This window comes from Pleurodeles waltl, chromosome 8 (genome assembly GCF_031143425.1).
Source record: "Pleurodeles waltl isolate 20211129_DDA chromosome 8, aPleWal1.hap1.20221129, whole genome shotgun sequence".
Taxonomy (NCBI): domain Eukaryota; kingdom Metazoa; phylum Chordata; class Amphibia; order Caudata; family Salamandridae; genus Pleurodeles; species Pleurodeles waltl.
The window spans coordinates 395,562,828-395,588,937 of NC_090447.1; positions in this window are offsets into that span (position 1 = coordinate 395,562,828).

Consider the following 26,110-nt stretch of genomic DNA (forward strand, 5'->3'; position numbering starts at 1 on the left):
GAACGATCTCAGTGGAAAAGTACAGCTTCAAGCAAAAATACACGTTTAATAGCACATTGGAAAAATACGAGCATCTAAACCGTGAGACCAGGCAACTAGGCCAAAGCCTCCACTAAAGTAATGCTAAGCTAAAGCATTTCAAGCAAGCAAATCATAGCATACGTTTACGATTATGTCGGATTAGTGCAATTCTAATACATCACGTTATATAAAGCACGCTTATAAATGTTGGCAAGCTACTCTAAGGGCACATTTTGTCCCCGTACAATCTTTATTAGTTCGGTTAAAGTCACACATGATTATTTCAACACTAAGTTTAAGCGCTAATAAATGTAAAACCTTCATTTCTGCTTCATCAATCCCTCCTCTGATGACTACTTGTCATCACACCAAATCATGCCCACAAATTTTATTCCATTAAAATTCTGTCAGTTCTCTTTTCCTTTTAGTTCCCCTAGTTTTCGCTTTGTATTCTTCTGCCATTCTTTTCATTATTTTCTCTTCCTTCCTTCTTTTAATTCTTTCCATAATCATTATTATTCCCCTTTTTATTCCCCAAATTCCAAATACGCAAATTATAACTATCATATTTCCCTCTATTATTTTTAGCAATATCCCATTCCAAATTCCACCAATCCAATTTCCCACTGAAGCAAGTCCTTTTCCAACCTTCTCCCACACTCCTGGTTCTTTCAATTCCTTCAAATCTGCACTCTCTTTTGTTAGATTAGCAAGCATAGTTTTAATCTTCACACTATTGTCTGGAATATACGTACAACAGTGTCGTGCACCAAGCATTTTGCAAACACCGCCATCCTTTGCTAAAAGAATGTCTAAAGCAAGCCTATTTTGAAGAGTCATAGCTCTTTCCGCTGCAAGCTCAGCATCTATCAGGATTATAGCACCTGAAAACTTTGTCAACATGTTATCCACTATAGTAGACAACTTTCTTATTTTGATGGAATTCAGCACAACTCCCAATGAAGGAATCATGGCTCCAAATATATCTCCTACCACAGCAGCTGCGGTCTCTCTTTTCTGGATACGATGGGATCCAGATGTCTTTTGAATCATCGATAGGTCATCCAGTTGATAAACCTTTGGGAACACTATACCCAAATAACATCTCCCCCACCATCCCTTTGGAAGACGATAATAGGCATTATACCCACAAATGTAATATACTCCTGGAATGACAGGGTCAAGTCCGTTCATCATGAATGTCCATTTGGCCTTAAAGATAAACGTATGTTTACACTCACTCGCTCCTACGAAAATGTTATCATAATAAGATTCACCTCGATATATACAAAATTTCCCTACATGCCAAGCATCTAAAGCAATTCTCCCTTGTGTCTTTATTGCGGCAAAATCATAATTATCTACTGAAGTCCTCTTATGTAGCTCTTTTTCTAATTTCGCATTCATTTGTGCTCTTCTATCATCTGTGCGATCTAAAAAGCTTATTTCTACTGCAGAGAGCGAGCAGGTAAGATTTTCCCTATGAGCGTGAGCCGTTTCAAAAGGTAGCATTGGCTCGAAAAATTCCCTCATTATTTTAGCATCCCAATCTTTAGCAATCTGGCTTAGCTGCGCTATTATAGGAACATATGCAAAGGTAACATCATAATTCGAGTAAAAATACTGTATGTTAGTTTGACCATAAAATCTAGACATTACTATACTACATGTAATCCCGTATGTAAGAGGCATGTGGTGATAAGTCACCCCTTCCTTTACTGATGTCGGTATTTGTGTACACACATAACAATCTTTTGCATCCATAGTCTCAACATATTCTGTTAGCAAGCGATAGAAAACATTATATGAAAGCTCTTTCTTATCATGCAAGAGTCTCTCATCTATTTCTAATCTTTTCAATGCGGTTAGTTCAGTGACAGTAACAGGAGCAAAAGTAGAAGCGTCAATTTTCTCATTCTCACCCTTTCCATGCATTGCAAGCACTATTGCCATTATTATTAGTACACATGCAATTATCAAGCCTATACACACATATTTACAATATTTCTTTCTACTGTTTTGCGTCATGATCTGTATAGAATCAGAGAGCTAGAAGCACCTATAAATGAAACTATTTAGCAATTCAGTTACAAAGCTGAACGAGCGCAATGTTCACACAGTTTTCTTCAAGAGGCCAGTCACTTATCGGTTAGCAGCATTTGTCTCAATTCGGCAATAACTCAGTCTTTATCGGTTTAGCAAATGTCTCATCCGGTTTAGCAATGTCCCAGCTGGTTTTATCACTTTAGATTGTAGCAGGCAATGTCATTTATCACCCTTTCAATCAACACTGTCCATAAAACTTTTCTTTTCTATTGGTATCTCTTCTTCTTCGTTCTCGATGCTTAGAGATACAAACTCGTCAGTCCAATCGTCATTGACTGCATATGCCCATTCTGGACCGGAATATCTCCTGTTTGGTATCCTTTTCCTTTTCAATTTTGCTTCTCTTTTCGATTCTGCCTCGCTGGTACTTTCCTCTTTTGTCATGTCCTTTTCTTCACTCGGGGATGGTACCACGACAGACACTTCCTTTCTTTTCTCTTTCACTTTTGGCCTTCCTCCGTCGTTCAAACTTTCTTCAGTCCTTTGTTTTACTGGTGATATACTTAGTCTCCTCTTTGCACCATGTCCATTTGTTGGACCTGCGACCTTTTCTGTAGAAGTTTGAACTGTTTCGTTCTGTTCTGCCTTGTCCCCTCCTTCTGGGGAATCGATCACGTTCTCTTTTTCCTTTTCTGTATCGTCTGCTTCTGGGAAAGCCCTCCTCGGATCAGGCTCTCCTGCTTTTTCACCTTTTTCGAGCCCTTCGTCACCGTTACTTTCGTCAGGCTCTGTATCACTTTCAGCTGCTTCAGGTTCCTTGTCACCCTCAGCTGCTTCAGGCTTTTTGCTACCCTCAGCTGCTTCAGGCTCTTTGTCACCTTCAGCTGCTTCGTCGCTGTCTGAACTTTCTCCTTGGTCTCCCCCAAGTGAGTTGGTCTCTTCGTCCTCAGAGAATATCTCTCTCTCTTCCGTTCCTGCCTGTTCGCTTTCAGTTCGGTTTTGCTCTGTCTCAGCACTCAGCACTGTTTTATCAGGCACTGGCAATTTTAGCGCTTCAACTTCCTCATCTGTGGGACACAACACCTTCTTTGTGTGACTGGCGTGAATCCAGTTGGGAACCCCCGCACACTTCACAGCGGTAGTTGTCGTCAGGATCACTTGGAAAGGGCCTTTCCAACGGGGTTCCAGACACGACTTCCTCACGTGCTTCTTTACCACGACCCAGTCACCTGCTTTCAGTGCGTGTCCTGGACCTTGGATCGGTGGTAAGGTGGTTGCTTCCACCTGGTGAGAGAAAGAGCGAACCACGTCAGCCAGACCCTTGCAGTAGTCTAACACCATATTATCTGTAATATTCAAAAGCGCGTTTGCGGGAACTGCAGGAAGTCTCATAGCCCTGCCCATGAGAATTTCGTGCGGAGACAATCCAGTCTTTCTATCAGGGGTGTTTCTCATTGACATTAGCGCCAAGGGCAATGCGTCAGGCCATTTCAAATTTGTCGATGCACATATTTTCGCCATTCTTGATTTCAGTGTACCATTCATCTGCTCCACCAATCCTGATGCTTCAGGGCGATAGCTACAATGCAGTTTTTGCTCAATGTTCAGCGCTTCGCAAAGTAACTTTATCACCTCGTTATTGAAGTGACTTCCCCTATCTGATTCTAAAGAGATCGGGAATCCGAAACGTGGTATCAACTCTCTCAACAATAGCTTTGCAACTGTAAGGCTGTCATTTCTACGTGTGGGGTATGCCTCAATCCAGTGACTAAAAATGCACACAATCACCAACACATACTTTAGACCTCCATGCACAGGCATCTCAATGAAATCTATCTGCATACGACTAAACGGGCCACTTGCTCTACCAATGTGGCTCGCGTTCACAACCGTTCCCTTTCCTGGGTTCATCTGCTGGCAAGTGACACATCGATGGCAAACTGCTTCTGCAGCTTGACGAAATCTGGGGTTAAACCAATCAGTTTTGAACAATCTTATCATGGCATCTCTCCCTAGGTGAGCTTGCCCATGATAGAACCGCGCAAGCTGTGATAAGAGACTGTTTGGCAAAACAAATTTTCCCTCATTTGAAACCCATAACTCGTCTGGTCTCTTTATACACTGTGATTTAATCCAGGAATCTCTCTCATCCTCCCTGACGTTATTCTGCAATGCTTTTAGTTCATCTATTGTATCTACAACCTTTAAGGCAAATGCTTCAGCTGGTTCGAGTTCTGGCTCACTTATCGAATTCCATTCATCCCTGAGTAATATACAGTTCAAGGCACAAAATCTTGCGACTTGATCCGCATATGCATTTCCCAGAGAAACATAGTCCTGTCCCTTTGTATGAGCACTGCACTTTACCACTGCGACTTCAGCTGGCATTTGAATGGCGTGTAACAATTCCCTTATTCTCTCCCCGTTTTTCACTGGGGATCCTGAAGAAGTCAGGAAACCTCTCTGTGACCATAGTTGTCCAAAGTCGTGCACAATTCCGAACCCGTACTGACTATCAGTGTAAATGGTGACTTTCATCAATACAGACAGTTGACATGCTCTTGTAAGGGCTACAAGTTCTGCTACTTGTGCAGAATAGACTCCTTGAAGCCAGCCCGCTTCCAAGACACCTGTTACAGTACATACAGCATATCCTGCTTTCAAAATTCCCATCCCATCTCTTAGACATGAACCATCAACGAAAACAATTTGGTCATTTTCATCAAGCTTAGTATCCTTAATGTCAGGTCGAGGTTTTGTGCAAAATTCAGTCACATGAAGGCAGTCATGCTCGACGTCTTCAGCGTTCTCAACTTCAGCATTTTCACCAGGAAGCAAGGTTGCTGGATTCAGCGTAGTGCACCTTTTCAGCTGCACATTCGGTGAGCCCAGAATTATCGTTTCATACCTTGTGAGTCTTGCTCCGGTCATGTGTTGCGTTCGGGAGCGGGTCAAAAGTATCTCAACTGAGTGAGGGACCATGACTGTTACTGGGTGTCCCATCACTATTCCTTCACTCTGAGTGAGGCTGATACCAACTGCTGCTACGGCGCGCAAACACCCTGGGAGTGCTGCTGCGACTGGATCCAAAGTAGCTGAAAAATACGCTACTGGTCTGTTTACGCCACCATGGGCTTGAGTCAAGACAGACAAAGAACATGCATCACGTTCATGACAAAACAATGTGAAAGGCTTTGTGTAATCAGGCATACCTAAAGCTGGAGCCCTGCACATGCACTCTTTCAATTCAATAAAAGCATCCATCTCATCTCCTTTCAGTTCAATTTGATCCAAGGCATCCTTCTGGGTCAGTTTCAGTAATGGCTTTGCTAGAGTCGAGAAGTTGGGAATCCACTGGCGACAATAGCCCACCATTCCCAAAAACTTCCTCACCTCCCTCCTTGTCTTTGGTGGACTCATTTGAAGTACACTTGTTATTCTTTCCTTCATTATTCTCCGTGACCCTTTCTCTATCTGGTGACCCAAGTATTTCACTTTCTTCTGACAAAACTGCAATTTGGAAGGAGACACCTTGTGTCCATTCCTTCCCAAATGGTTCAGTAGGGTAATGGTATCGGCTGTGCAGCCACTTTCTGTCTTTGATGCAACCAGTAAGTCATCAATGTACTGTACTAGGGTTGACTCGAATGGCAATTCTAATGCTTCCAAATCTTTCTTTAGAATCTGATTGAAGATTGACGGTGACTCAGAGAACCCTTGAGGAATTCGACACCAACTGTACACTCTGTCTAGGAATTTGAAACAAAAGAGGAATTGGCTGTCCTCATGAAGAGGCACAGAAAAGAATGCCTGTGACAAGTCAATGACTGAGAACCACTCGGCATCGCAAGGGACTTGAAACATTATCACAGCTGGATTTGGTACGACAGGGCAACACTTTACTATGATGTAATTTATTTTCCTCAAGTCCTGCACTAGTCGGACCTTTCCACTTGGCTTTATTAGTCCCATTATTGGTGAATTACATGGACTGCTTAACACTTCTTTCAGTACCCCCTGTTTTACAAATTCGTCAATAAGTTGGGCAACTTTCATGAGGGTGTCTTGTGCCATGTGGTATTGTGGGGTCTGGGGAAAGATTGCATTGGGCTTTACAGTCACTTTCACTGGTTCCACTCCTTTCATCAATCCCACCTCTTTCCCTGTCATATCCCACACTTCCTTTCCGACTGTTTCCCGTAATTCGGCTGGAATATCTTCTTCAGTTATCATCGGGAAAAGACAAATCAAAGGATATTCTTCATCGACAGTTTCCATCTCATCCCCCTCTACACTGTCCTCTTCTTCCCCATCACTGCTCGTCTGGATTGTTATTCCTTCGTTCGAACACATGATCGAACAACCCAATTTGCACAATAGGTCTCTTCCTAATAGTGCTATCGGGCTTGAGTCACATACCACAAACTGATGCACCCCTTGATAGTTACCAATGCTGACTGGTACCGGATCTGTTATTGGGTTCGTCAGGTGCCTGTTTGCTACTCCCACCACTTGAACTGTCCTCCCTGAGAGTGGCAAATTTGGTACTACACTGCTCTTAACAGTTGAACGTGTGGCTCCTGTGTCAACCAAGAATGAAACACGATGACCCATTACTCTTCCCTCTACGTACGGACCCTTTTGATCAACTTCCAAGGATGCTGCAAGCACACAATCTCCTTCTTCTTCTGAACTTTCACTCTCCCATACATTGTTTATTCCACTCTCACTGTGTAGTGGGAACTGTTGTACTGTGCCATTTGTACTCATTACCTGACCCGAGACCTGTGGAGGAACCATCACTTGCTGCTGACTCATTGGTGCCAAAGGTATTTGCATTTGCTGATTAGGTACCATGGGTAACTGCTGCTGCATTGGCTGCATTTGCGTCATCTGCATACGAGGCATCTGCATCTGCTGCGGCTGCATAGGTTGTAATCCCTGCAACTGATTTACGGTCTGAAAATTTGGGTTTGGACCTCTCATTTTCGGTCCCCTCATTGTCTGAAATGCATTGACATCATTGTTTTGCTGACCAACACCTGCACCTGCACCTGCACCTTCCTGCACCACCATCGGGCACTCGCGTTTCCAATGACCGACAATTCCGCACACGTGACACGGCATCACCTTCTTCATTGCCTGCACACCAGTCACAACAGTGTTCAAATCCGGACCATTATTCACAAAACCTCCTCTGCCTCTGCCTCTCGCCTGTGGCTGAAACATCATATTTCCCTGCAACTGCGGCTGCGGTTGCGGTACCTGCTGTTGGAACCCTTGCATCCCTTGCAAACCTTGCAGACCTGTCTGAGCTGCTTTAAGTTGCATCATCATCACCTTCTCTTTCAACCTTTTCTGTTTCACTTCAATTTCGTCGCTACAGTATTTCGCATAATTTAACACCTCATCAATAGGTTTCGACTGCCAACAAATCAAATGCGACTTTATCATCTGACTTATTTCTGGTCTCAGCCCTTCCACAAATCTAAACACAAAATGAAGCATGTCCTTCGCCTCTATTGTCTCCGTGCCGCTGTAGTTCTTAAACGCCTTCAACAACCTCTCATAATAACTATGAATCGACTCTTTAGCCTCTTGGGCCGTTCGATCGATCTTCTGCCAATCCACATTTTTCGCGGCAACCTTCGTCTTCAAATGCTCAATCACCTTATAGTACAAGCTCATCACCATAGGTGATGGTGCACCCGTCTCCCTGTCTCTCTCTGGTTCACTTGTCGGCCAACCTACAGCTCTTTTGCAATCCTCCCACAAATCTGCTCGAACCACAATCTCAAAGAGAGTGTTCAGGTCTTCCCAAAGACATTTTGCAAGCTTCACAAACCTATCAGTCTGTTGATACCATTCAATCGGCTTCTCTCTCAGTTTGGGAAAATCATCCGTAAAAGACTGAATGTCGCTTCTGTGCCATGGTACATGTATTAATTTTCCCCCTGCTGTCTCCCTCATTGGTAACATGGTTACTGCCTCGCTACTCTGTGGTCTTTTCTCGTTGGGTTCCGTAGCACTGTCCCTCCTCTTCTCCTTTCTCTTTACCCACCTGCTTTCCCACTTGTCTAAGCACCTCCACACTTGTGCACTCTGCAGCAATTCTCTAAGGTGCGCCTTCATACCTGCTGACCTCATGTGTTCAAAATCTGTGGTCCCGAAATCCAACCTATAGCTCCTGCTCAAGTGTTTCGTCTTGTCTATATCAACCCCGTTTTTGTCAGCTATTTCCTGCAAGCTTTTATGTACCTTATTCACTTCCTTCGTAATCCTGGGACATAGATACCTCAGCTCTTCTTCCGAGTAGGACTCTAACCTATTCACACCCATAGTCCCTTCCACCAATTCTTGTGCTTCCATGTTCAACCTGACCCTATTCAGATAATCTTCTCCCTTCCCACTGGCTGAACTTTGTGTGGAATTTAGACTGTTGAACCACTGTGTCAGCTGTTGCGCATTCAACCCCATCAGTGTAGCATTCACATCGACTGCCATTGATGGTTGCGGCAACTTTTCAGTGTTCGATGACAGCGGTATCACCAGTGGGGGACTCGACCTCACCAGTGTTGACTGAGCACATATGGGACTAAACTCCATCAAGGTCCCAGATCCAGTTGGCTGAGCCGCTATCGGAGTTATCCCTGGAGTGTTTTCTATGCACCTCCTTTCTGTCCCATTCTGCAGCATTGATCCCTGACCGCTCATACCTAGATTAGGCTGACTGTACAGAGGTACCGGTGGACCTACAGTAATGGGTAGCGATATCGCATCTGGGTTTTGTCCATTTCCCATGTTCTGAGGCATGTTCATTCCCACACTATGGGTCATCATTGCCGGCATGCCCATCTGACTCCCCGTCATCTGAGCATGTGCATTTCCCCCCTGCATCTGCTTTTGAGGCATCAGAAACTGAGTTGATTCAACTTGTGCCAATGTCGGGTTGTGACCATTCTGTACTCCCCTTACGGTTGGATCTAGAATCATTCCTGCACCGTTGTCACTGCTGTAGTACCCTGGCATCTGCGGCTGATAATTTTCTGCTGGTTTCAACATGGGCACATCTGGATATATTCTCCTAACCTGCGGTATCTGCGGGGTGAACAGTAGACTCGGGTCCTTAGATCCCGATGATGCTCCTGAACTCTGAGTTTCACCGTTCTGTACCGATGCCGGAGGGGCAGAACTGGTACTTGGACCTTGTCCACTCTCTGCATAAGGTGGTGGACGGTCGTTCAGCAATTGCATTATTAACTCCTCATCCTCTAACTCCTCTTCTCTTCTCAACTTTTCCTCATCCTCTCTATCCTTGGAACACCTCCTGTTTGTCTTACAAGTAGCTTTCTTACCTGTCTCCTCTTCTTCCTTAGTAATTGCGGGAAACAATTTTATCCCCTGCAGTACATCTGACCTCCACACCTTCTGTGCATTATCCCACCTAGCGTCCGCTAGTGTCTTTTCTACCTTTCTTATCCTGTTCTCGAACTTATTTTGCTGTTGCTGTTTAGCCATCAGTTCCCAAATTGCTAGAGCCTCAAACTGTGCTGGCCTTGGAGGTACCTTCATGTCGTACATCGTGAATCTCAAATTCTCTAGGATCCTTATATTGAATGTCCCATGGATCGGGAATGCTACGCTCCCATGCTTCTCTGTCAGCTTGTGCCATTGTTTTAGCCAAAGGCACGGAGCTACCCCTTTTTCCTCCATTACAATGTAAGCTGGTGTACCTTCGGGCGGCGTCTCCTCTCCTACGCTCGCTTTAATGTAAGACTCCCCCTTCATCGCACTCCTTAATGCTTTAAAAAATTTCATTTTCTCATCTTTTATTTCACAAAATTTGTAATCAATAGGTGACTTTAATTCCCGGAATACTCTTCGCTTGCCTTTCCCCTTCCAATCGAGCCCCACGGACTGCGTCCAATCCGTGCGCGACCCTTCTTTGCAACCAACCTATCCCAGCGCGGCTCCTAGTGACGTCACACTCACACACACTGCGGCTGACAAAGCCTCGCGGCTAGTCCTCCTTCACTCAGCTCCTCTCGAAACAACTTCTTGCATGTATCGCGAGCTACCAAAAAATAAAACAGATCTGTCGGTTTACTACAGGAAGGGTAACACAACCGCTTCAGGACCTTAGGGATTTTTCACTAGCCTCGGCAGTTATTCCATCTTTCTCGGTCCCCACGTTCGCAAGCAAATCTGACCCGCAGACCTACTCTCAACTTGTCAGTGATCTATTCTAGTGCACTTAGAATTTTGTCAAAGCCCGAAGTCGAAGTTTCTTTCATTCCCTTAACACACGTACCGACTCGTTGACCACGCCCGATCAACCTACTAAACCGCCCAGACCACAACATAAATCAACATACTCCGGAGTCTCTTGACCTCGCAGGGCCCGTCTCAACAACAACAACCACGTGGACCTTTTTATGCACAAAGCGCCACACGCACATGAAGTTCGACGACTTCCCTACTCTCACACTCGGAGTCGCACCTCCGCTATTTCTATGAAGTTCGACGACTTCTCTACTTCTACACTCGGAGTCGCACCTCCGCTATCCTCTAAAAAAGAAAAGAAATTCCTCGCAACCTTTTCACCCAATCTGCGGCAATAAGCTGTGCAAGCGCAAAACCCTAATTTCACTCATACCATCACTAGTACCGCCAACGCCGATTCCACACCTCCATTCTCTTCATTCGCAAGCTCCGAGATCCCGGGAAAGTCGCGGTGGACCTAGCCCATCATCATTCTGTCAATCTATTTTACCCAAGAAAAAATCTAATTCAACTTCTCGAGTGGGATCTCAAAAGTCGAAGCCGTTAATTCAACACCATGTACTTTAAGAGTACGGGGTCCCAAAAGACGAAACCGTCCTCTGCTACCATCTACTGATAGAGCGCTCCGTACTAATAATTTACCTGTATTCGGACGCTCTTTAGGCCGATGAATCTTTTGACTAAGTGGAACTCTCCGTACTCTATATCGATCAATTGCACCAAATCTATAATCAATAACGAACATAAGCAATACCCTGATCAACATAACACTTGACAATTAATCCAGAATACATTTCGGCGAACCCTGACCTTTCAGTCAGGAATAACCACACCAGTTTATTCAAAGTTAGTAAATTTATTTCCCTATATTAACAAAGCTAGCACGATATAGATGTGTCTCAACACCAAATGATAAACATAAATGAACATTAATAGCTGTCCATAACGGCGAAACAGGTGCAATCTATGCAGCATTTGAATAACAAGGCATTCGATAATAGCAATGCAAATCACTAATACTATGATCTGTAACGAGCTAATTGCATACATTTAGTCAGCATAACAAGGTCTCAAATTGCATCGTGCAACAGAAGGAATCCTCATCTAACCTCAAATTAGCATCAGCATGTGGGACTTCATGCAAAACAATTTAGCAACATTAATTTGGAAAAACTCCTAACTAGGGATCTTGTAAAAAATCAGCAGTTGGTTACCTAAAAGAAACACAATGCAATTTTACAATCTTCCTTTCATATTTACCAATTACGATCAGCATACAAGGAAGTCTTCGTCTCACAGGTACCGTTTCTCGATCAGCATGGGTACCGTTTCGATCGGCATGGGACGGGGCAAAGGGGCAGAGTGGACGGGGCAATTGCCTCACGGCGGCAAGGTAAAACTACTACTTCATGCAAAGGGACAAATCAAAGTTAAAGTCTCTAGGGCAAGAATCATTTAAAGTCTCTTTCTCTCGATTAGAGAAAGCATCAAAGTCTCATTCAAAATGGCGTCGCAGCAAGGTGGGCCATAATAGCTACGAAGTCTGCAAAATGGCGAGTATCGAGCTGGTAATGGCTGCTTTCTTCTCGTGCACCTGGTTTAAATAGACAACAGTTCAAATCCAGTAGGGTCTTCCATTGGAGGGTTCATAGGTTAGCTTCAAATTGTCCAATCAAAAACAACAGTTCTCAAGCTTTTACTTAAGCATACATTATCCTTGGAGATGGGTACGCAAGTTGCAACATTTTATACCAATTAGCTCACTTTCAGAGCCTCCGCACCTGTAGATCGACCTTGGAGCAAAGAGAAAAATGCCAAGCTGGCACGAAACTTTAAGATAAGCATGTGAACGATCTCAGTGAAAAGTACAGCTTCAAGCAAAAATACACGTTTAATAGCACATTGGAAAAATACGAGCATCTAAACCGTGAGACCAGGCAACTAGGCCAAAGCCTCCACTAAAGTAATGCTAAGCTAAAGCATTTCAAGCAAGCAAATCATAGCATACGTTTACGATTATGTCGGATTAGTGCAATTCTAATACATCACGTTATATAAAGCACGCTTATAAATGTTGGCAAGCTACTCTAAGGGCACATTTTGTCCCCGTACAATCTTTATTAGTTCGGTTAAAGTCACACATGATTATTTCAACACTACGTTTAAGCGCTAATAAATGTAAAACCTTCATTTCTGCTTCATCACCTGTGTCAACGAGCCTCTGTATTTTGGTGTTAATTTCTGTTGGCCATTTTCCATAGGTGGCTCCTGATCTTGTGGTGCATGCATATTTTCGTTTAGGTCTTCTGGTTTGCCTCAATGGGTGCCTGTAGGTCTGTGTGCATGGGCACCAATATGTGCTGTCACCTCTGTTCAGGGATAGCAGCAGATGTATTTGTCTAGCTGTACATATGCATGGGTGTTTTTATATATTTTAATAATATGCTCTGACCTGTGATCTATGTCAGTATTTGCATGGATTTTGTATACATGCACCAAACAAATGTCAAACGTATTGGTTTGGGCAACGCTTGTTCTGCAGGCTCTTATTACACGTCACTGGTTTTCGTATTTAGGGCCTGATTTAGAGTTTGGTGAACAGGTTCTTTGTAGCAACTGCAAGTGTGCCCTATCAGACAAATTCTTGGTCTGCCTGCCGAAGTATGAATTCGCCAGACCGCCAGTTTTACACTGACCTGACATTGTAAAATTTATTCAATCAGCTAAATCGTTTTTCAAGTACCCGAGGGAGTACGGGCCACTGAAAGTAAACCATCAAACCTCCCGACCTACAGAAAGGTGGCAGTCAGATGTCTTTATTTACTGTCATTTACTGCAAGGAACATCGCGGCAATGAGGTACAGTACAAAAGACCCACACACCATGGGAGAAAACTTCCATAGAGTTGAGACCATTAGTTTTAATTTTCCAAAAACTACTCCCATTTTGGAAAAATAGTTTTTTAAAAAAGTTTGGTGTAAGTATCCATTAGCACATAGTGCACCACAGGGTCAACCGTGAACTCCGAATCTGGTGTGTGGAGTAGAGACAGGGTGCAAACGAAAAGTCCTCTGCCACCCTGAATGACTTTACTTTTTGTCCCAAACTCTAAATCAGGTCCCTAATCTTGATCACATTTGTAAACCTTTTCTACCACACCTTTTTTTTTAAATCATATAATGGGTGATGCATACCATTGCAATATTCTACTACTAGTGTTTATTTCTAGATAAGCACAAAATATCCTTGTTCCCGTGCCTACCACGTGCTAAAAGCTTTATTGGAAGTCTAGGAAATTGCAACGCTAATTTTCACAGGAAAGGTACAAAAATTATTTGTAGGTGTCATTCCTCTTTTCCCTTAATTGGTGTCTAAATCTGGCACAAATACCCACAGGACACAAGGGGAGAATGCAATTAACATCAGGAAGTTTTAGCACCCAATTTTCTGCATGTGTTCAATTGATCTCCTTAATGATAAAAAGCTTCTGTTGGTTAGCTCTCTATGTATTTCATAAACCTTGAGTCAAATAGTAATTTTAGATATCAGTCCTAACAGTACAGTGTCTGCTACCAGATTGAAGGTTGTTGTATTTTGCTATTAAGCTCTACAAATGGTCTCTCCTTTAAAAGATGCCTACTTTTGAGCCATGACTATTCCCTAAAACTACAAAGTTTGCTTTATCCACCTAATCTTAATCTTCTGCCATTCTTAGAGTTTATGCATATTGGCATACCTATTCTCCAAATCAAAAATGGTCTGCCTTTACCCTGTATGGAATTAGTGATCTGCTATCTCTTCTGTTTTTATTCTTTAGGATACATAACCTCTTCAACTTGAAGCACTCCTAAAAACAAAGGAGCCAGGTTGGGTAGGTCACATAAATTGTGGCCTCAATTACCATCTTTGTTCTTCACAGTTGTAGCTGGTTGCACCCGCCAGTCCATGTTCCGGTTCGACATTGGTTGTTTCACAATGTACACATGGTTATTGGAATATGCATAATGGAATAGAGGGAGATGGTGAAACGTGAAGTCTGAGTGGGAAGAGCTTGGCATGTATCAAATCAAATCATTAACATTTATAAAGCGCGCTACTCACCCGTGCGGGTCTCAAGGCGCTAGGGGGAAGGGGGGGTTACTGCTGCTCGAAAAGCCAGGTCTCGAGGAGTCTCCGGAATGTGGAGTGGTTCTGGGTGGTCCTGAGGCTGGTGGGGAGGGTGTTCCAGGTCTTGGCTGCCAGGTAGGAGAAGGACCTCCCACCTGCCGTGGAGCGGCGGATGCGGGGGACGGCAGCGAGCGCGAGGCCAGAGGAACGGAGGAGACGGGTGGGGGCGTAGAAGCTGAGGCGATGGTTGAGGTATTCAGGTCCCTTGTTGTGGAGGGCTTTGTGTGCGTGGGTGAGAAGTCGGAAGGTGATCCTTTTGCTGACTGGGAGCCAATGCAGGTGTCTCAGGTGTGTGGAGATGTGGCTGTTGCGGGGTACGTCGAGGATGAGGCGGGCCGCGGCGTTTTGAATACGTTGCAGGCATTTTTGGAGTTTAGCGGTGGTCCCAGCATAGAGGGTGTTGCCGTAGTCCAGGCGGCTCGTGACGAGGGCGTGGGTCACGGTTTTTCTGGTGCCGGCGGGGATCCAGCGGAAGATCTTGCGGAGCATGCGGAGGGTGAGGAAGCAGGCGGAGGACACGGCGTTGACTTGTTTGGTCATGGTGAGAAGAGGGTCGATGATGAAGCCGAGGTTGCGGGCGTGGTCTGAGTGGGTCGGTGCAGTGCCAAGGGCCGTGGGCCACCAGGAGTCGTCCCATGTGGTCGGGGTGTTGCCGAGGATGAGGACTTCCGTTTTGTCAGAGTTCAGCTTTAGGCGGCTGAGTCTCATCCAATCTGCGACGTCCTTCATGCCATCTTGTAGGTTGGTCTTAGCGCTGGCGGGGTCCTTGGTGAGGGAGAGTATAAGTTGGGTGTCGTCGGCGTAGGAGGTGATGATGATGTTGTGCTTGCGTACGATGTCGGCTAGGGGGCTCATGTAGACATTGAAGAGTGTCGGGCTGAGCGAGGAGCCTTGATGTATGCCGCAGATGATCTTGTGGGGTCTGAGCGAAAAGGAGGGAGGTAAACTCTTTGAGAGCGGTTGGAGAGGAAGGAGGCGATCCAGTCCAGGGCCTGGCCTTGGATCCCGGTGGAGCGGAGGCGGGTTATTAGGGTGCGGTGACAGACGGTGTCCAAGGCAGCCGAGAGGTCGAGGAGGATGAGGGCGACTGTTTCACCGTTGTCCATCAGGGTTCTGATGTCGTCTGTGACTGATATGAGGGCACAAGTATGTGAATTAGGTGGTATCTGTGGGACTGAGGCGAGAATGTGAAATTTACTTTTGAAGAGGAAAAAACGTTACAAGCATTGAGGAGATGGTGGGTGATGGAGGATGGTGGAAGGAAGGGTAAGGATAACGGTGGTTGGACTTTTGGTGCTTTTCAGGAGTGTGTAGTTTTGAGTAAACATAAGGAGGTCAGTTGACAAGCAAAAAAGTGAACAGAACCCATTAGCAGTGGAAAGTCAGAGATTATAGCAAGGTATTTCTGGTTAGTGTTGACCTTGGACATCTACAACAAAGTCAATCTATTGAGCATCTAGAACTTTTCTTCAAATTGAAAATTGCAATGTTCATTTCTAATATTTTGACCATGCAATAGCTCTCTTTGAAAAACAAACAGAAGCAAAGCTCACAATTGCAAACATGGAAGAGGAGGAGTTGGTAAAACATCATTATGAAGCGTCAACAAATTGTATAAAGCAATTCCTTTCAACTCTCTCAACATCACACACCTTGTCCATGTATTTATTATAAAAGATGTTGTTCCCAGGCACTAACTATGCCATCAAGAAGTAGCTTTTCCAAAACAAACAACATAGATCCACAAATTTGGCCAAACAGGTAGCCTATCTTTAATTCATTTCATCGCTTGGCAGTTACTGAAAGAGTAATTGAAAAGTAATTGCAAGAACCTTTTGAATCACAAGCTCTTTCTCCATGATCAACATATATATTTTAGACTGTGGAAGGAAAATTAAGTCACTGATGTCATCATCAGAGAGAAAATCGAAAGAAAGCGTTTTCATTATGGCTTTAAAAAGGATTTACTCCTACCTCACTAACAAAAGCAGAAGCATGTATTTTTCAATTCAAGTATTTATACTTGTGCTGTACTGGGCTTTATGACTGGTGAACTGGTCTTTTTTTTTGATTGTGTGAATGTCGTTTTATGCCTTTCAAGAAGGTTTGCTACTGTTACTTCCTTTGGTATGATTGACTTCTAAAAGGAGCTTTTGGCTATGGTGATGTGGCTTCTGCTTAATGAGTGGCGACCTTTCAGCCGTATCAGATTATCCTGGAGATGGTATATGCTATTTCATGTATTGTCTATGGATAGCTCATTTATTGTTCTGGAGTTCTCAATGTTTTCTAGGTAGCACAAGGATTTAATAACAAGGACAGCATTTAAGTGAGGTCATGACATCTCCATTGCTTTTGAATGTAATGTTAAGTGAGTCCATGGGGGAGATGACATTGTCTGTGGGCATGGTTGTGGTTTCCAGGGTGCAGAGATGTCACATTAAAGTGTTGATGGGAAAACACATAATGAAGTAACTCTGTGTTGGTTCCGGTCTTCTTCAGCGATGTGAGTTCCTAGTGTTAACTAAGCACAGGGCACTCCTTCACCCCCTCCATTTGTTCCCTTCCAAAAAGGCTTCTGATGTGTCCAATTAACTGCCATCATTAGTGGTCCCAAAATTTTCCTATTCTTCGTGTTCTTTTTTTTTTAAGCAAGCAGATCCCTATAGTTATATCATAGGAGATATATGCCCCTTGCCCTCCAGATCAATAAACAGCGTTTGACAAATTTAGAATCTGCTTTTCATCATTGATTGAAAGGCTGAATATTTGGTGAATTTTCACCTCATGTTACTTTTTCTGAGGCAGGAGCGAGCAAGTGTCATAACCCAAAAAAGCAGGTTCAGGACACTTTCTATTTACTACGAATGATTTTGTATACAACAAGGTGCAGTTTTTTTTATATCCTCGATTCTTACTTAACTCTCCTGACTTTACTTGAATTCATGGTTTTGGGCCCTGTTAACCATAGTATTTCTGGACCCGAAACTCAGAATTTGAGTGGTTAAAATGAGAGCATCAGGGTTAATCTCAAAGCACTTGAGAACCTGAAAGCTTATAATCAGATGCTAGAATCTGCAATATAAAAATACATAAGATATGTGGCTACACGCCGTGCTCTAAATTCGATGTTGAAGATGAGATTTACATTATTTTAAATCACGCTCCACACTTGGTTAAAAATAGCTTTATTATCTCTTTCAAGAGAAGAGTCACACAGTGTCAAAATACTCCAGATATATTTTTAGGTCTAGCGCGCAAGTGCTTTGACCTGTTGTCAGTATTGTGGGCTTTTAACAACAACAGCGTGAACTCAATCAGCGGTATTGGAGTGCAGGTCGCATTGTTCACAGTTACCTAATCAGAACAATTTCTTGTGGCTCTTGACTTAAAACACTTGAAATGTGTAAATGTTTTAAATAAAACAAAAATCTCCAAACTGAAAACGGCTCCCACGGCACAATGGGAGAGCCGATACTACAATATTCACTGCACTCAGGAAAACTAGCCCTACAATGCTTTGCAAGCATTCTTTTTCACAACATTTTTGCCCTTAACTCAGCCTGTGGTGGTCCTAGGAAAATGGGACCACAACCAAAATGTTCAGCACTATGCGCTTTTTCCGTCTAGCCATCTTTGGGCCCACACTACATTAGTGCGGAACCCAAAATAATAACCCCTCCCTCCATTCAGTTCTTTTTTTCTTTTTTTTTAACCTCTCTCATGGCTGGAAAGTTTTTTTCCAGCTGGGAATACCTTGTATTTTAAGAGCCTTGTTTGTAACATCATTGTTATAGGCCTGTTACCCCTGAAAAAAAAAAATATATATAATACATTATTTCCTCTAGGGGCTACATATGGTTACTGTATATTATTTATTGCCATTTTCTTTTTGTGTGGTTACGCCCTCTAGGTGCTAACTATGCAGTTACATGATCATGTTTCTTACAAATACTGTTTTCATCGTGGTGTCCTCTACAGGCTGTTCTAAGCATTACAGTCATATTAACATATTAAAACATATGAAAATATTTGTGGCACAGAAACTTGCCCAAATGTGCTCTTTCTGTCTACATCATCTCTGGGTCCCCACACTATGCTATTTCGGACTCCCTAATAATAACCCCTCTCACCATTTAATATCTTTTAAGCTTCCTCATTCCTAGAAATGTTTTATAGCTAGGAAAAGATTTGTTTTTAAGGCCTTGTTTGTAATACCATTGTAGTAGGCCTTCTAGCCGTAAAACACTCCCCAGGGACTAAGTATGTGGTTACGCTGCATTACTTTCTCCTGTTCATACATGGGGTTATGCCGTCTAGGGGCTAACAATAGGATTACATGACCATGTTTCTTACAAATGATATTTTAGTTGTGGTGCCTTCTAGGGGCTGTTTTGAGCATTACAGCCTAATGTCAAAAGTCTATCTCTGAAAAAGGTTTAAATAATAATTGTATATGTTTTAATAAACTCTCCTTATTACAATTATTACCATAATTCGGGCCAAATTAACACCCTTTCTACACTATGACTGTTTGAACACTCTTGATATGTTTGGGTGACTCCTCTGTAGCTGTCTTGTGTCTTTTTTGGGGTAATCGTGTTAGCCAGCCAGCAACTCTGATGGTGGGGTGGTGAAAGTTGTATTCTATTGAAATTAGCATGGCAGATTTAAATCAGGATGCTAAATGGCAACATTTTCATTTACTACTGCAGATAGAGGAAGAAGGCAAATGGAAGGGCTTTAGTTATATGTAGAACCACTGGAATTATATAGCAGGAAAGATGAAATTATGAGGCAGGGTTGACCAATTTATGTGGCAATAAAAGTCCACTTATGTATTTAAAATGTCAATAGCTCTAACTCAAGCAAATGTGAGATCTATTGTGTTGCAAATGCTTGTTTCCTCAGATTGTCCAACAGAAAACATCAAACTATAAGACGTTCATTAATTTCACTATGAGGGGCCTATTATTGCTCGCTCTTCATCAGGGATTTAATAGGCCTGATAGGAATTTCAGTTACACTGGAGTAATTGGATTATTTTGGGTAATTCCATACTACTCTTTGACATAGAATCACCAATAATCACACAAATGCTCCTCCTTTCATAGTGAAGAGTAATTTAGCCAACACATTAGTGAGTCATTTAGCAAACACAAGCTCGCTATTCGTGCTCTGCTGCGTTTAGCGCAATTCATTAGTGCAAAATGCATCCGTGCACCCATTTTGGATGCAAGGATGCGTTTTTCACCAGGAAAATAGCACTAAATGCTGGTATTAATATAGGGAAAATTCCTACCCCAAGAGTACATTTAGCGAGTGTGAAAGACCGCTTGCATTCACTATTCATGTTCCCTTGCAATTAGTGAAAAAATGCATCCTCCTATCTATTTTGAACATGAGGGGAGATTTTGTTCACTAATGAATAGAACTAAATGCAGCATTACATTTTCACGTAATTCAAGTGTAATCTTGAGGAATTCTTAGATAATTCTGTGTGATTACACCACACAAAATTACGCATTACTTCCACTCCGAAAAAGTAGTTGCCATTAACAGTTGGGGAAGTCTATTAGAGATGATGTATATCATCACTACCAGTGTACTGTCTACTTCTAATGCAACAACTTAAAGATCCAAGTTCCCAAGAAAACATCTTCAAGAAACTAGACCTAAAACTCATGTTCAGTTTAATGATAGTTACACCCCAAAATGTGGCAGAAACTGGAAATTCCTCAGCAGTTGTGCTGTGCATGGTTTCCATATTCTTTATGTGCTGACTCTGATGTTTAATCTATGTTGTCAAATTAGTTGTTGGAGTTTTTCTTGAAAACCATACATTTTGTAATTAGAATCTTTAGGGGCAGGGTTTAAATTACCTGGGCTTTCTTTACCGAACACCCTTTCATGAGGCCATAGCGCAGGATGGTTTTCAATGACCAGAAGTAGCTCTCTGTATAGTACATAGAAGGTTGCAAATCTCTGCATTAAATGAATTAGGACGATTGTTCATTATTTCATAAACAGAGAAAAAAAGAAAACAATAGTCCATTTGACACATAAATAAACAGGGCATATATTTACAGACGCATCTGTTAAAAAGCTGAAATCCTGGAGATGTCCGTGGTGGCTTACAAATCATGCATTTTCTGAGAATATAGCTATTTGAAACAATAAAAACCTGCATTTCTGCACAGCATTAAGCATAAGCATTTTTTTACTGCTTGAGTCAATAATATTCAGTATGTGGATCATAAAAATTGTTTGCCTTTACAACAAACTTTATATGTATTGTTTCAGAATGTTTCAGTGCTAGATTGATGTTAGAAAACAAGATAAATTTGTTTCCATAAACAACTATTGAAGCAAAGTAAGACTCACAAAATAACAAATGTGCGCAAATCCACTTAAAGTAAAATAAAGATCATTCTAAAGGAGGTGTTCCCAAATGATAGTATAAAGTTTTACTTAGAGATATCATTTTCCTTATTGGTGTAAAGTTCATAGTCTTTGAAAACAAATATAACGGGTGCTGAAGTTCCTCCCTTGGAAAGATGGAAAAACTAAAACAAAATGGTACATTTTAAAGTATTCTGATTGGTCAAGGGATGAATGATTCAAATATAATGGTATTCACCCCCATTGAGTCTTTTACAAATGAGCAATGTCAAAGCCAATAGGTATTTTATTTGTGATTTTGTGTCATTAGAGAAGAAATTTATCTTGGGTAGAGATTATTAATCTGGCCCTTTGTTTCCTGGATGACATTTTTAAATACTGAAGATGATGTAATATTTCAGGACCCATGAGACCTATATACTTAGTTATGGGGTCATAACATAGGTTTGGGGGGGTCAAATAGTCTTAGAAAGACATAAATTAACTTCTCAGAGCAACCCTTCCACCATTTTCCAAAATGGTGGCTCTATAATGATTTGTTTAAGCCATCATATTGGTAATTTTATTTGAATATTGTCTATGTTTCAGGTTTTCCCTTGATTCAAATTCGTAAACATGAGTGAAGGAGGTGGTAGCAGAGGAGCTTTACCTCCTGAGTGTTGCTATGTACAAAATCTGATTACTCCTTCAACAAAGAAAAATGTGGCATTTGCCAAACTAATCCAAAAGAAAAGCTAACATCAACTGTGGTTGGACATAAAAGAGTTCAAGATACTGCAGAAGTACAGCAAGATGAAGTTCACAAAAGGTTGAAACTGATGAGTGAAGAAGATCAAATACTTTATCATTGTATCAACAAGTGCTACAAGTTGTAAACAATGGAAAAAAGCCTGGAAAGAAATATAAAAAAATAGCAGAAACCAGTGAATCACAACAAGAAACGGAGTCTTCTAAGAAAGCAACAACAACCAAACCTAATGCCCATCCACTTAGAAGATTGATGGATACCCCTTGTCTACTTCCAACAACTGATCAGAAAGCAGGGGATCTTCAATGTGTTATCTGTGGTTTAGCTAGAGCAGGGCCAACAGGATTGAGGAAAGAACAAAGTACAGAGTATGTGAGTTTCAAAGGGCAAACTTATTTTATCTGTAGCTAGTTTCTCCCAAGATGAAGTTTTCAGACGAGTATCTGGTGAAAACAGCGAGATGAATGTATTTGCAGTGGTTTTGTATGTCCACTCAAACCTCATGCCAGCATCCATTCGAAAATATGAATCTATAATGAGCTCCCAGCAGCAACGTAACCGCTAGCCATCAGTAAAGTTTGGACTCCTTGAAAGAGTAAATTAAGTTTTAAAGCCACTCTTGAATGCTGGGCATGGGTTTACACTCAGTGAATTCAGAGAAATAACGATTAACATTGATGAAACTGTATTGATTCATAATAATGAAATAAAGATTTTTCTGGTGAGAATGTGCAATGAGGGAATCATTTTTTGTCAGTACAACAAGAATGAGCCACTTATGGTATTCTCAGCTGATTTAACTCTGAAGTTCTTCCTGCTAAAATAAGATCACAGGAAACAGTAAAATCGACAGGAACCATTTTATGAAATGTACTGAAAGAGTTTAATACCAGCAAAGCAACATTGATACAAACTAAAGTTCTTGAGTAGACCAGAAGCCAACAAAATTGATGATGACTTTGAAGATATAATTAAAGACCTTGAAGACAATCCCATTTTCTGAGGCTTATGCTGTGCACATGTATTGTCTTTTCCAAATCAAGTTTTATGAATTACATCACAGCAAAAAGAAAACTCAGCTACACATGAATACTGCCCATGCAATCTATGACAAGTGCAAAAGGAGAGAGCTAATCACTTCACTGAATAGGATTGGTGTATCAATAAGTTGTAATAATGACATAGTATGGTGCAGGAACTTGTTAGCAGCTCATGCTGTAAAATCTTGTGAATGCGACAGCACACAACTTCCAAGTCACCTTACCAGGAAAGGATTTCCAATTGCTGCTCTTGATCATTTTGATTTTGAAGACAGCTCTTCTTTGTCCAGAATATCCCGCATACATGACACTGCCATAGTGCTTTTTCAATACTGCACCAATGGAGTAGCTGCTGGAAAACAAGCTGTGCCATCTGTAGGCACAAACAAATTAAGCTGCAAACTTATAACTCAACTGCCTTGCAAACGTGTGCAAAATCACTACAAGCCATCAACACGCCCCAGTCTACCAGGAAGTTTCAAAGTGGCTGAGGACATGGATTTCCTTCTACCTTATGCTGCGATCCACAAAGCTGATTAACTGAATTTATCATATTGCTTATTCAGTGCGGATTAAAGGATGAAGAGAAGCCCGTTCCTTGGTGGGCTGAAATTCAGGCTTTGATATCCCAGAATATGGTCCCACTGAAGAAGGTTGGATTTCTACCACTAATACAATCTCCAGTCACAAAGTTTACAACAATATACACAGCTCTAAGAAATGTCCAAAATGTGCATGCTCAGTTGAAAGACCAGCCTAACATGCCAATTTTCTGCCATGAATGTATTTTCCGTATTGTGGAGTGCACTTTCATGAGCAATCCAGTACAATTTGATGATCTTTAGCCATTGATGGGCATTTTCCATACAACAAAAGTTGGGTAGCTGTGTGCAGGAAGTTATTTTAGTGGATGTGGCATATATGATGTACTTATTGAGGCTGAAATCTTTGATAGCAAAACTGTCCAGTCTGTATTGAGTGGAACTCATTATGTTCATTCGCTACAAGGTAGGCTCATCATATCTGAGGCTATAGAAATATTGTATTAGAATGCTTCCTGGAACAAGAATGACAAACTAGGTTTTGCATATATTATCTCAGAAGTGAACAAGGCAAAGAGTGCACTTGATTCAAAAGACATCATGCAAAGCCAGGCAATATTCAATACACTCAGTTCGAAATGAAGAACCATGCAAACCAAGTTTGTAGAGTTTGACAAAGAATGTGAAGAAACAACAGAACTTTGCAAGTACTGGCAAAATGTCTTACACATGATAGCTCTAGTTAAAAACATGGTACATGCTGATCAAGAAGGTGATTGGGAGCTGCATGTGAAGACTGTGGAGTCACTGATTACTATTTTTCACAAATTCGATTGCATAAACTACCTGTGATATAGGTCCTGGTATTTGGAAAGAGTGAAGATGCTAGATGTGAAAAAACAATACCTCCACAGAAACTTCACACAGAGACATAGGGACACATGTTCAAAGCATTTTTCTAGTCGCAAATGGGGCGATTCGCAGAATTGGCCTGCTTGCAACTGGAAAAATTATTTTTGGGTTGTACAAAGCGATAACTTGTTACCGAATTGCAATTTGGGTTTTGTAATTAGGTATTAGGAAGGGGCGTGTTCAGGGCGTCCCGTCCTAATACCAAATCTAAATGGTATGTATGATTGTTTTGTGACCATGAATTTGGTTGCAAAACAATCACAGTTAGCACTGATTTCAAACTGGTGTTTACCCATCCGCAAAGTTAAAGGGGTCCCAAAGGGACCCTGTTCTCTTTGTGAATGCATGCAAAAACTTTTTTAAGAACAGACAGTCATCCCACAGACCACTGCCTACTCTTCAAAAATAAAACTGAAACTTTTCATTTTTTTTTCTTTCTAACGCAGCCTGTTTTACTTTAAGGAAAAAGGACTGTATTTAAAATAAAAAAGATTGCTTTATTTAAAAGTAATCACATACATGGTGGTCTGCTGACACCAGCCGGCGACCATCCCTGTGATTTTTTAGATTCCCGGTGGGTCACAAATTGTGACCTACCTCATTAATATTAATGAGGCAGGTCTATTTGTGACCTACCAGAAATCGCAAAAGAAACTCAATGGAGTTTCTTACTTTTGGAATTGTGATTGGCATTGAATTGCAATTAGGAAATCACAATTCCAAATATTCGGACATGTGGCCCATTGTGTGATGAAGGACAGAGAGGAAAGGCACAATCCTGTGGCTCCAGACATTAAACTAGAACAGACAATCCAGAGATCACAGAAAGGCACCAAAGGAATTGTTGGTCACACACATAAAACTGAGTATGTTGCTCAATGGCAGCTAGTTTATCATGAAGTCCTTTCTATTTGCAATGTTTTCCAATAGATGACAAATTCAAAATTAATGGACCATCCTGAAACTGTTCCTCACCACAAACTTGTGGGAAAGAGAGGAGAATGTTTTAATAATCATGCTGACAGCCTTCTTCATTTCATGCAGCACGAAGGAAGCCCCTTTGAAACAAATGAGCCTGTGTGACTGCACAAATTTGTGAACAAAGAATATGTGGATAGCAATATAAATATACATCTACTAAATGTCCTGGAGCATAGATCAAAATTTTATGCGGAACTGAAGCAGAAGAGATTTGTATTGAAAGAAAAAAAGCTGTTTGACATAATCACTAAAGTTAACTTCCACACTTTAATTGCCATAGTGAGAGTTTTGTCCAAGCAGCCACAACAAAACAGGTTACAAAAAACTTATTTCCAAAGCACATAGAGAGATGGATGTAGCAAAAGCAAAGGTTGAATTTATAAAGGTCATTCTGTCGTATGATCTTTTTCCAACAATCACACTATTTGATGGAGGTGCTGCAACCAAACCGGTGAAGCACAAACTAGTACAGTAGCTTGAAAAAAATGTCACCTTGAAATTTCATTTTGAAAAGGTCTTCTCATTAAAAACTGCTATTGTTGTGGATTATATGTCACAATTGTGACTAGTCAAGATTTCATCCGTTCAAAACTTCGACGAGGTCGTTCAGACTGTTCTACAGATATCAAAGTCAGTATAAACCTTGCAAGAACTTCCCATTTCTTTCACAGTTATCTTGAACTATATGTCAAAGAATGTGAGGGAATCATATGAATGCCTACAAGTGGAACAATTGACCTTGCCTGCATCAAAAAGTCAACTCCTCTAACTGTGCAACTTGATAAATTCTGGTCATCAACTTGGAGATGTTAACTAGCTAAAACATTGTTGATGCTTCAGTGAACACTGAATTTCCAATTATTGCAAGTAAGATGATTGTCAATGAGGAGTTGGTGCCTGCAGAGATATAGTCAAAAGGTTCTGGCCATATTGTTCAGGAACCTAACAGCAAATTGGAGGAAGCTGGC